At 35.0% G+C, this 10989-nt stretch overlaps 1 non-coding gene across 1 annotated transcript; it reads right to left on the bottom strand.

The window, feature by feature from the left end:
* Positions 1-10532: 10532 nt before the first annotated feature.
* LOC128567143 (U1 spliceosomal RNA) lies at positions 10533-10694 on the bottom strand. The gene has a single exon (XR_008374796.1). It is a non-coding gene; the product is annotated as a U1 spliceosomal RNA (small nuclear RNA).
* Between the last annotated feature and the right edge of the window lie 295 nt (positions 10695-10989).

Genomic DNA, 10989 nt, shown 5'->3' on the forward strand with positions numbered 1-10989 from the left:
AGAGTTTGGGGTTCCTGTGAGCTGTGATGCCACAGCACTCTACCAAGAGCGACATAGTCAGACTCTGTCTCAAAACAACAACAACAACAACAAAACATTTATATTTCATCAATAAAACATCTTTTAAGAATTTGTAAAAAGATTTAGATATGGTACCCTATCCCTTTTAAATCACTTACTAACCTAACATTTAAAATAAAGAACTAATTCAAGAATATAGTGATTTATTCTGAGGATTATTTTAATCTTTTTTTTTTTTTTTGGTTTTGGTTTTGGTTTTTTTTTTTTGAGACACAGTCTTACTCTGTCACTTTGGGTAAGGTGCTATAGTATCACATCTCACAGCAAGCTCAAACTCCTGAGCTCAAGCTATCCTCCTGCCTCAGCCTCCTGAATAGATGCAACTATAGGCACCGCTGTAACACTGGCTAATTTTTCTATTTTTAGTAGAGACGGGGTCTCACTCTTGCTCAGGCTGGTCTCAAACTTCCTGAGTTCAAGCAATCCACCTGCCTCAGCCTCCCAGAGTGCTAGGATTACAGGTGTGAGCCACCACACCCAGCCAGGATTATTTGAACCTTGTTTTCTCTTTGTGCATGACTACTTTCTTCTTACTTGTCAATGAATAACTTGAGGCAACTTGTTAAAGTGGAAAAACACAAAATACACTTCTAAAAAATGTGTGATTCTTGGCACTGCTAACTTACCGTGACCTTGAATGGATTATATAAGCAGTGTCTAGTGTCTTTATCTATAAAATGGTAATACCAAAAGTAACTTTGAGAAGAACATAGATCATATCATTAGAACAGCTATATGTATATTTATTTTGAGACAGAGTCTTATTTTGTTGCCCTTGGTAGAATGCATGGTGTAATAGCTCACAGCAACCTCAGGCTCTTGGGCTTAAGTCATCCTCTGGACTCAGCCTCCAAAGTAGCTGGTACTACAGCCACCTGCCACAACACCTGGCTGTTTTGTTTTTAGAGACAGGGTCTCACTCTAACTCAGCCTAGTCTTTAACTCCTGAGCTCAGGCAATCTACCTGCCCAGGCCTCTTAGAGTGCTAGGATTACAGACATAAGCCACCTCGTCCAGCCTCAGGAACAGCTATATGAATTATAACATACTCTTAGATATTAATTAATATCTACTAATGTCTTATTAGACATTAATATTTTAGACACCAAATTAATTTTGTTGATGAAAACAAACATCTTTTTAATGGGTTGGAAGAGGGTTAATATATTAATTTCTGGTTTGTCAACAAACTTAAAGAGACATCATTTGTTTTGCTTTAGGATGCATGTGTAAAAATTAGATGGCTCTATATATCCAGAAGACCAAAAATCGCATTATAACAAAGATATTTGTACCATAATGTTTATTGCAGCCAAATTCATAATTTCTAAGTAATGTAAAAAACCCAAGTGCCCATCGACTCATGAATGGCTTAATAAATTGTGGTATTTGTATATCATGGAATATTATGCAGCCGTAAAGAAAGATGGAACCTATACCTCTTTCATGTTTATATGGATGGAGCTGGAAAATATTCTTCTTAGCAAGGTATCCAAAGAATGGAAGAAAAAGTACCCAATGTACTCAGCCCTATTATAATACTAATTTCTAGCTTTCATACGAAGGCTATAACCCAATCTCAGTACAAGAATATGGGGAAAGGGGAAAGGGAGGGGGAGGAAGGGTGGAGGGAGGGTGATTGGTGGGTCCACACCTAGGGTGCATCTTGGAGGGGTGCAGGTGAAATTTACTAAGTGTAGAGTATAAGAGTTTGAACACAATAATTTAGAAAATGCCATGAAGGCTATGTTAACCAGTTCGGTGAAAATATTTCAGACTGTATATGGAACCAGCACATTGTACCTCATGATTGCATTATTGTACACAGCTATGATTTAATAAAAAATAAATAAATAAAATAAAATAAAAAATAACCAGGAAAAAAATTAGATGGCTCTATAACTGGAATATATCTAATTGGAAAATAAGGTGAAGGATAAATATTAATATCATCAACTACTTTGCCCACATTGCAAATTCCTAATTTGTACCATGATGTTCCATATTTTCAATCCAGGATTCGTAAAGAAGCTCACTTCTACTCTACTGTTACATGGGACTAGAATAGTCCTGATACCTTAGGTCCCAGTGTAAAGGGTGGATGTTAATTATTATTAAAACTCCCTCTTTGTTGATGTAGAGGATCAGGAAAATGTGGTGTTAGTTGATTTACAGGCCAAAGTTTGATCTGGGAAAAAGTATAAATTAAAATAAAATTTGGTATAAGAATTGAGATTGGAGGAATGGGTGGAAAAAAAGGTCTTTTTATTCTTCACTTGGAAGCTTTAATTTCCTTTTTGTACTTTTCACCAGGTAAAGTTAATTAAGAGAGCCCTTCTATTAGCTGCCACCATTCCTCTTTTCTACCCACCCTATCATCTCAGAACAGCTGTGACCTTGTAGTGGAGGCTGCAGCCAGGTCATACTGACTCTGTAGGACAGTATGTTATCATTACTACCCTGTGGAGCCTTTATAGACATTTTATACCTAATCACCTCTTCCCCATGCAATTTTTATTTCATAGATTTTATGTATATTTGTTTATATAGTGTGGCCCTTTAGAAAGCCACACACTATCGTAATAGCTAAGATTTTTTTTTTCAACCTAAATACCAGTTTTTTGCCCTCTTGGAGGTAATATGCCCCAACTGGGAATTTGTGCTAGTAGAGGAGAAACAGTAGAATTAATTCTTCAAGCTTCTCCTCCTCCTGATGTCCAATCTTATTATAAGGCTTCCCTTAGCTCAATATACCTAAAAGCCAGCATGCAAGGGAGTGCAGAGTCCTAGGCTATGCACATCAGCCTCCTAGGACACAGAACTGGAAAGGGAAGGGTGAATGGGTTCAAAGAGGGTTAATATATTAATTTCTGGTTTGAACAGAATGTCTTAGAATAGACAATAGGCCAAGAGCCATGAAATTACGTTTTTTCGTGTGTGGTGGTTTTGAAAACAGGCGAAGTCAAAATTCAGATTTGCGGATGCTCTAGAGAAGACTGAGCAGCCAGAAAATCAGAGCAATCTTTACTGGGAGCTGAACACAACACAGAAACAAATAGCAATGATTAATTCAAGACCTAGATCTTCCTAAATCTTAAACACAGAAGTTCCCAAATCTCGTGCCAGGATCAGTGACACTTTTGCTGGTATCTTGATAGGTTCCCAGTAAATAAAAGTTCTTCCAGAGACGTGGTCTGAAAGGATTAAGTACATTTCCTTTAATAGAAGAATAGGTGGAGCCCAAGAGAAGAAGATGTAAAAAAAAATTAGAATTGTTCCTAACTTTCTAATATAACCCAAGGCTTTTCCTCTTGCATCACATTATATTATTACATTTCTCTTTCTGGGTCAAATTTTCTAGCTCTTTCCTAAAGACTTTCAGGGAATTAATTTGAAATCCATTTGAAAGACATATCCTCTGTCCATTTTCCTTCCCTTAAGATGTTACGAGTGATATTAATAGTTATAAACTTTTACATTGGAAAATCATACCTAACAGTTTGTTTTCAACCATTTGCATATTTGACTTTTTCACTTTTGACTAATTATGAATAACCACTCATTTTCATGCTGTACAGTAATGTGTCAATTAATGATGGAGTATGTTCTGAGAAATGCTTGTTTAGCCATTTTATCACTGTGTAAACCTAGTAGAGTGTGCTTACACAGACCAGAATGGTATAGCCTATCACACTTCTAGGCTACATGGTATAGTATAGCCTTTTGCTCCTAGGCTACAAACCTGTTACTATACTGAATACTGTAGGCAACTGTTACACAATGGCACATATTTGTATATCTACACATAGAAAAGGTAATGTGTTGCACTGTCAGGTTATGACAGCTGCAATCTCATCCGGCAATGGGAATTTTTCAGCCCCATTAGAATCTTATAGGAGCACCATCATCATGTATGACATCCATCCTTGACTCAACTACTGTTATGTGGCACATAACTGCAATTTGTAATTTTTCAGAGGACGCTGTTTTAGTTCTTTGGCTTACAAGGTAGCTACCCCGTAAGCTGGTGAGTAAGACTGGCCATCTATCCTGCGTGCACATTCAAATCAACTTTGTGTTTAGTGAACTTTTATTGCCATTCACAAAGTGACACATAACAAATACATTGTGTTTAGTGACCCATATGTTCATTTTATGGCAAGAATTATACATTAGGGTGGCACTTAGGAAAAGGTGGATTTGTCAATGTGTGGCTAAGGTCCACCATGGCTGGAAAACTATGTCTATAATACATGAAAGAATGAGATTTCTCACAGGATTTTAGTGTTGTCGTTTTTTTTGTTTTTTTTTTTTCAGATTAATATGAGGATATGAATGATGGGGTTACCTTGTTTGCATTTGTTAGGTAAAGTCCAAGTTGTAGTTGAGCCTTTTACCCAGGAGGTGTGCCGTATACCCTTACATTGTGCCTGTTAGGTGAGAGCTTACCAATCCTCCTCTCTTCTCCCCCCCTGATTTTGTGGTCTTTTACATGGCACATGAGAAAAGTTCTTAAGAAATTGCCAAGATATGGAAACAACCTAAGTACCTATGAACTCACAGATGGGTAAGTAAATTATGGTATATGTATACCAGGGAATAGTATTCAGCCATAAAGAAAGATGGAGGCTTTATATCTTTGGTATTTACCTGGATGGATTTAGAAAACATCCTCCTAAGTAAAGTATCCCAAGAATGGAAAATCAAGTATCCAATGTACTCAATATTAATATGAAATTAATAGATGAACAACTACATGCCCACACAAGAAAAAAATACAATTAAATTCAAGCAGGGGAGAAGGGGGACAGGGAAGAGGGGAGAAAGGAGGGGCTTCAGTAAGGTCTCTCCTAACAAGTACAATGTAGGGGTATATGACACACCTCCTGGGTGAAAGGCTCAACTACAACTTGGACTTTACCTAACAAATGTAAACAATGTAACCTAATCATTTGTATCCATATATTAATCTGAAATAAAAAAATAAAATATCTTTTTCTCAATAAAGATAAAAAAGAACAATTATGAAGAAAAAAAGAGGGAAACTTAGTCATCATTCTCTTCCTGAGAAAGTCCTATAACAAACTGAAAGTTTTCTGAATTTGTCCAACACCTTTCAGAAGATGTACAGAATGAAACAAATAGTAACTTTTAAGAGCATAAATACTGACTCTGTTCTGCTTCAAATAAAATTATATATTCTCTTGTAAAATAAAAGATGTCAAAGTTAGCACTGAAGAATGAATTCATGTTATTAAGAATTCACAATTAAAATATTAAAATTCTGACATTATAAAAATGCTCATAAACCCACAACCATCATTTGATGTCAGGATGATATTGTAGTCATTAAAAAATAATATTACCCAGAAATTCCATTCTGAACAAAGAAATTAGATTGAAGAATTTTATTAAATAAAATTAGCATTCCTAAAGATGTTTGAAATCCACTTTGAGTGACTTACATTTATGAGCAGTAAACATGAGCATTAAGTACACATTTAAGCCTGCAGAGCTACATTCACTTTCCCTTTTATCACATATTGAGTTCTTCAGTTAATAGGAGATCCTAGCAAATTTATATTTGGAACAGCTTTCAATGTTTATGTGCACATTTAAACATGTTAAAGGTACATTTCATAGTAATATGGTACCTCAATAGGCACTATGTATTATTAAGTTACCACTGCGAATGACTTGTATTCACTTATATGTTCATCAGTAAAATATTGAAGATGCTTATTTATTTTTCTCTACATAGCAAAGCAACTCTGGTGGATAGTCAACCTTCAAATGAAAGTCTGAACTTACCCCTTAGCTTTACTTCACCTGGCATTAGAAGAAAGTATCAATTAGTGATCCAGTGTGTATAGAGTTGGAAATATGCAAGATAACAGAAAATTTATTTGCTAATACAAATATATTTAATCACACAAATGAGAACCATAAAGGGACATTTTAAAAGTACTTTTCCCCACGCCATAAAAAACAGAAAAAAATACCCTTTTTTCTTTATGATGGAGAAAATGATATTCACTACTTTACAGAGCAGAACATTTGACATTATCATCTAAGAAATGTAGAAAAAAGGATTTTATGAATGGTTTTGTTTTCAGATTTTAGGGGGTAGTTAAATCTTGTATAACAAATTATCACTTTTTATATACTCCAGTAAACTGTTATTTTCACTATCTTCATTGCATTGGTTGACTCCCTAAGGAAACATATTTTGAAATCTCAAGGTTCATTGTAGTTGACTGCAAATTCTTCAGTTTAGCCGGAAAGATCTTTGTTAATCACACCATAATTTTTTATACCTATTTTTAGTCCTAGGAGAATACATTTTCTATGTGCCTTAATTTGTAAAAAAAAAAAAAAAAAAAAAAGTTTTGTTATAAAAATATTTTAGTTATAATATGTCAAATGGTATATAAAAGCAGTGTATGGTGCCCCAAGATTGCATTAATGTACACAGCTATGATTTAATAATAAAAAAAAATTTTAAGTTATAAGTAAAATGATCTAAGACATAGGATAGGATATTCTGGCCCAAGTTTTTTATTCCACCTCTATGATTAAGAATTAATGTTTCATGTTTTGCTTTTGCGCTGCCACCTACATTTAAAAAATCTCTTTTCAGTCAAGTATACCTCTTCAATTTCATAGTCTTTCTGAAATCTCACTTCCCTTTTATAGACCTTTTCCAAATAAGTAGAATTGGATAGTTGCCTTTTGCAGTAAATGGCAGTGGATGTTGGTCACTCTGGCAGGCAGAATAATCCCCCCCACCCCACACCCCACGCCTTTAAGATGTCCTTGTCCCAATCCCTATGAATATTTTACCTTACATGGGAAAAGAACATTAAGATTATAGATGGTATTAAGATTGCTAACGAGCTGACATTAAAATAGAGCGATTTTACCTTATTCTCAAGGCAGACCCATGTAATTACATGGAGCTTTGAAAAGAGAAGAAGGTTAAAGAGACGGTCAGGGATGCACAGACAGATGAAGGAGCAGGCAGACTTTGAAGTTTGAGAGTCTCTGACTTGCTGTTGCTAGATTTGAAGATGGAGGAAGAGGGCCTTGAGGCAGCCTTCAGCTGACCAGCCAGCGAGTAATTGGGAGGCTCAGTCTCCAATGGCAAAGAAAGAAATTCTGCCAGCAACCTCCATGAGCAGGTAAGTAAATTCTCCCCCAAGAGCCTCCAGGCAGAAATGTAGCCCTGTTGACACAGTGATGTTCAAACTTCTGAATTGCAGAACTGTTGGAAAATACATTTCTTTTTTAAAAGGTCTACTTTGTGTTAATTTTTAACAACAACAATGGAAACCTAATGTATCATACTCACCACATACCCGTAATTTATTAATAAATGTAGTTATCGTATAAGCATACCCTGAGCTACCTTGTAGAAAGGCAGGGTTTTAACCTCCCACTCTTCCCAGAATTCTACTGAAACATTAGCAAAGAAGTAAGGAGGAGAATGTATTTGTAGGGCAATTGTAAAAAGAGAGGAAACATTCAAATGTAAGATACTCTAATGAACTTGTAGAAGATATAAAGTAAATAGAAACATAACGGTAAGAAAGCTACAGTGGAAGAATTCAGAGAACAAAACCTGCGCAGAAAGGCTGCCAGTGGAAGCGAGCATAGCTATCTTCTGTCAAGTCCCAGAAGACTTCAGACTTTCTGCTGACACTTTAAAAAATAAGGAGTAAGAGGTGAGATAGAAATCATGATGATTATGTGAAGAAATATCTTCAGGTCAGTTGTACAAGGTTTTTCATCCCCTTTCCCCAGGTTAAAAAATAAATGGAAAAATCTGCCAAAGAAGGGCTAAGGTTTCTAGAGGGGGTTATCCAGTGGAGCAAGCTTCCTCAGTTCAAAAGGTAGGAGAGGAGTGTCCTGTCTGTTCTCAGATCTCATACTTAAAGGGAAGAGAGTCAATAGATTTAATTATATTTATCCAATACATGTTATAAACTTTGACAATGTAAATAAAAGTAGTGTAGTTTATAGAAATGACAAGAGGGAGCTGCTAACAGAGAAGTGGAAGAAACTAATTTCCACATTGCATGGTAGCTGAGAGGTATTATCTAAAGATATTGAAATAACAAGATTTAATTATGTATATTATTTATAATTATGAGCATAATGTATTGTTGTAGGCAGCCTCTAAGATCTGCCACTATATCTTTGTGTAATCCCCTCACGTTGAGTGTGGGCTAGATTCATTGACTAACTGTTAAAGAACGGAATAAAGCAAAAGTGGCTAGATTTCACTTGAGACTAAGTTGTGAAAAGAATGTGACTTCAATCTCAAGTGCTTTTTCTTGCCCTCTCTTTGATAGCTTAAAGGCAAGATGGTGGGACAATTCAGTGGGAAGGCCTACAAGTGATCCTGCTTACAGAGGTAAGTAAGCCTTTCTGTGAGACTTAAGTCCTGGCTGATAATCTGACTACAGGCAGTCCCTGTAAGTCAACGTCAGACTTAAGTACACCTCTCACTTACCAACAGAGGCTATTACAGTGAAGTCCCCAAGTTACAAACATCTAATTGATGTACAACTCACACTTATGAATGCAGGCTATTACAGGTAATAGGTAACTGCAAATATTCCAACATACATACAAATTCAATTTAAGAACAAACCTACAGAACCTATCTTTTTCATGACCCAGGGACTGCCTGCCTCATGAGAATCTTGAGCCAGAGGTACTCAGCTAAGCCATACCCCAAATCCTGACCTGGAGAAACTGCGAGATAGTACATTTTAGAACAGTGCTGCCTTCTGGTATAACTTACAATATGGACAAGCATCTTTTCTATGCCTTGATGAATTGTCATACTTCTAAGTTAGAATTAGCTCTAACATTTTATCCATTGTACTTTCAATATAGTAAAATATCTCTAGAAATTGCTTCAATATGAAGTTTATTGTTGATGTTACTTCCTCTGGGACATCATCCTTTTTGTCACAGTCATGTTCCTTATTTTTGTTGACAAGTTTACCTTCACTAAGTTTCTCTGACCATACAGCTAGAGGCTTCTAAATATTGGCAGTGGGAACATTCCCGGTCAGCTATTTTCTTTTTTATTTCTTTATTTTATTATTTTATTTTATTTTTGAAACAGAGTCTTGCTCTGTCACCTAGGCTGGAGTGCATAACTTTCTGTAACTTCAAATTCCTGAGCTCAAACAATTCTCCCACCTCACCCTCTCTGGTAGCTGGGAGTATGGGTGCATGCCACAGTGCCCAGCTAATTTTTAAAAATTCTTTTGTAAAGATGGAGTCTTACCATGTTCCCCACATTGGTCTCAAACTCCTGGTCTCAAGTGATCTTCTGCCTCAGCCTCTCAAAGTACTAAGAGTATAGGTGTGAGCCACCATGTCTGGTCTATTGTCTTTTATTACTCTATTTATGATTAATTTGAATTTCACTTGCAGCATTGTTTTCATTTCTTTGTTGAATTTTTATCTTCGTTGACCATTTCCTTCTTTTGCTCATTCATTTTTGTAGAATGTCATGTGTGTTTATCACTGAGAGACAAGGAAGCAACACAACTACATGCTTTGCTGTCTGTGCAGGAACTAGATAGAACATGTGCAGCAACTAATCATCAACAGATTTTGAAAGAAGTGGAATGAATAGTCACTGATCATGACATACATTTGCTATACATGGTGATTTATGGACTGACAAGATAGCAGTGAATTTTGTTTTTTATGCAATCATTCATGGTTAATATATCATCACAACTGAAATTTGAACCATGCTATTGGTGGAATGATGTTATTTAATTGAATGGTAGTAACTGAAATTCATTTATATAGTAACTACGCAAAGTGAATACCTCCTGTATACGTACATATGTGAATAAAATAATGTATTTTTAAAATTTTTAATTGTGGTAAAAAACATTTAACATAAAACTTACTATTTGAATTATTTTTAAGTGTGCTCATGAGTAGTGTTAAGTATATTAACATTGTTCAACAGATGTTCAGAACTTTTTTATCTTGCAAAACTGAAAATTTATACCCATTAAACAATGCATATGTTTTAAATAATTTTTTAATCATGAAGAAATATTGAGGGATTCTTAATGGATTGTAAATATTTGTTAATGGGGAAATACTATTTCTGGATTGAGGGAAAGGCAGAATTAGGCAAAAAATAGAAAAAATACTGCATTAAAACAAAACATATACCATATTTTCACACTTATGCACTTATAACTATATTCATGTGAATAAAAATAAATGTACCTAATTGAACACAAATAAACATTAAATTAGTAAAAAATAAGAGGAGGAGAGGAAGTAGCAGAAAGAGTAGAAATATGTTAATTTTCTCATTTTTTCACAGTAGAGTCCGTTGATACCATTGGGCACTAATAAATTGAAAAAATAAGTCAAAAGCATAATATTCAGTATTTTTTTTCCAGGAGAAAGTATGAACGCAGTCCCCTACTACCACAAATTATGTAGTCGAGTTTCCCACATTGGGGAATTTGTAGTGGTCAGCACATCTGGAATGCAATAGATAAGCCTTGCCCTGGGAAAACCACCTTTGTGATCTTATATCTCCCCTGCCAAGTAAATATGTGACTTTCACCATTATGGAGCTAATGACCAGTAGAACCTGAAATAGAAATGGTTAAATGTGGTTATCTAATGAGTAGAACTAGGAATGGAGAACAAGAGACTTTTATTTGGCATTTTACAATGTTTTAAAATGTTGGATTTTTATTAACATATTTGTCTTTTTTTATAGACAAATTTTTATAATTAAAAATATTTTATTTTTATAATAAAAAATAGTAAACTTAGATGGTTACAATCAATTTATAAATCATACAAACAATTAAAGTACCATACAAGGCAGTATCGTTCAACTGT

The sequence above is a fragment of the Nycticebus coucang genome, chromosome 15, assembly GCF_027406575.1.
Source record: "Nycticebus coucang isolate mNycCou1 chromosome 15, mNycCou1.pri, whole genome shotgun sequence".
Classification (NCBI taxonomy): domain Eukaryota; kingdom Metazoa; phylum Chordata; class Mammalia; order Primates; family Lorisidae; genus Nycticebus; species Nycticebus coucang.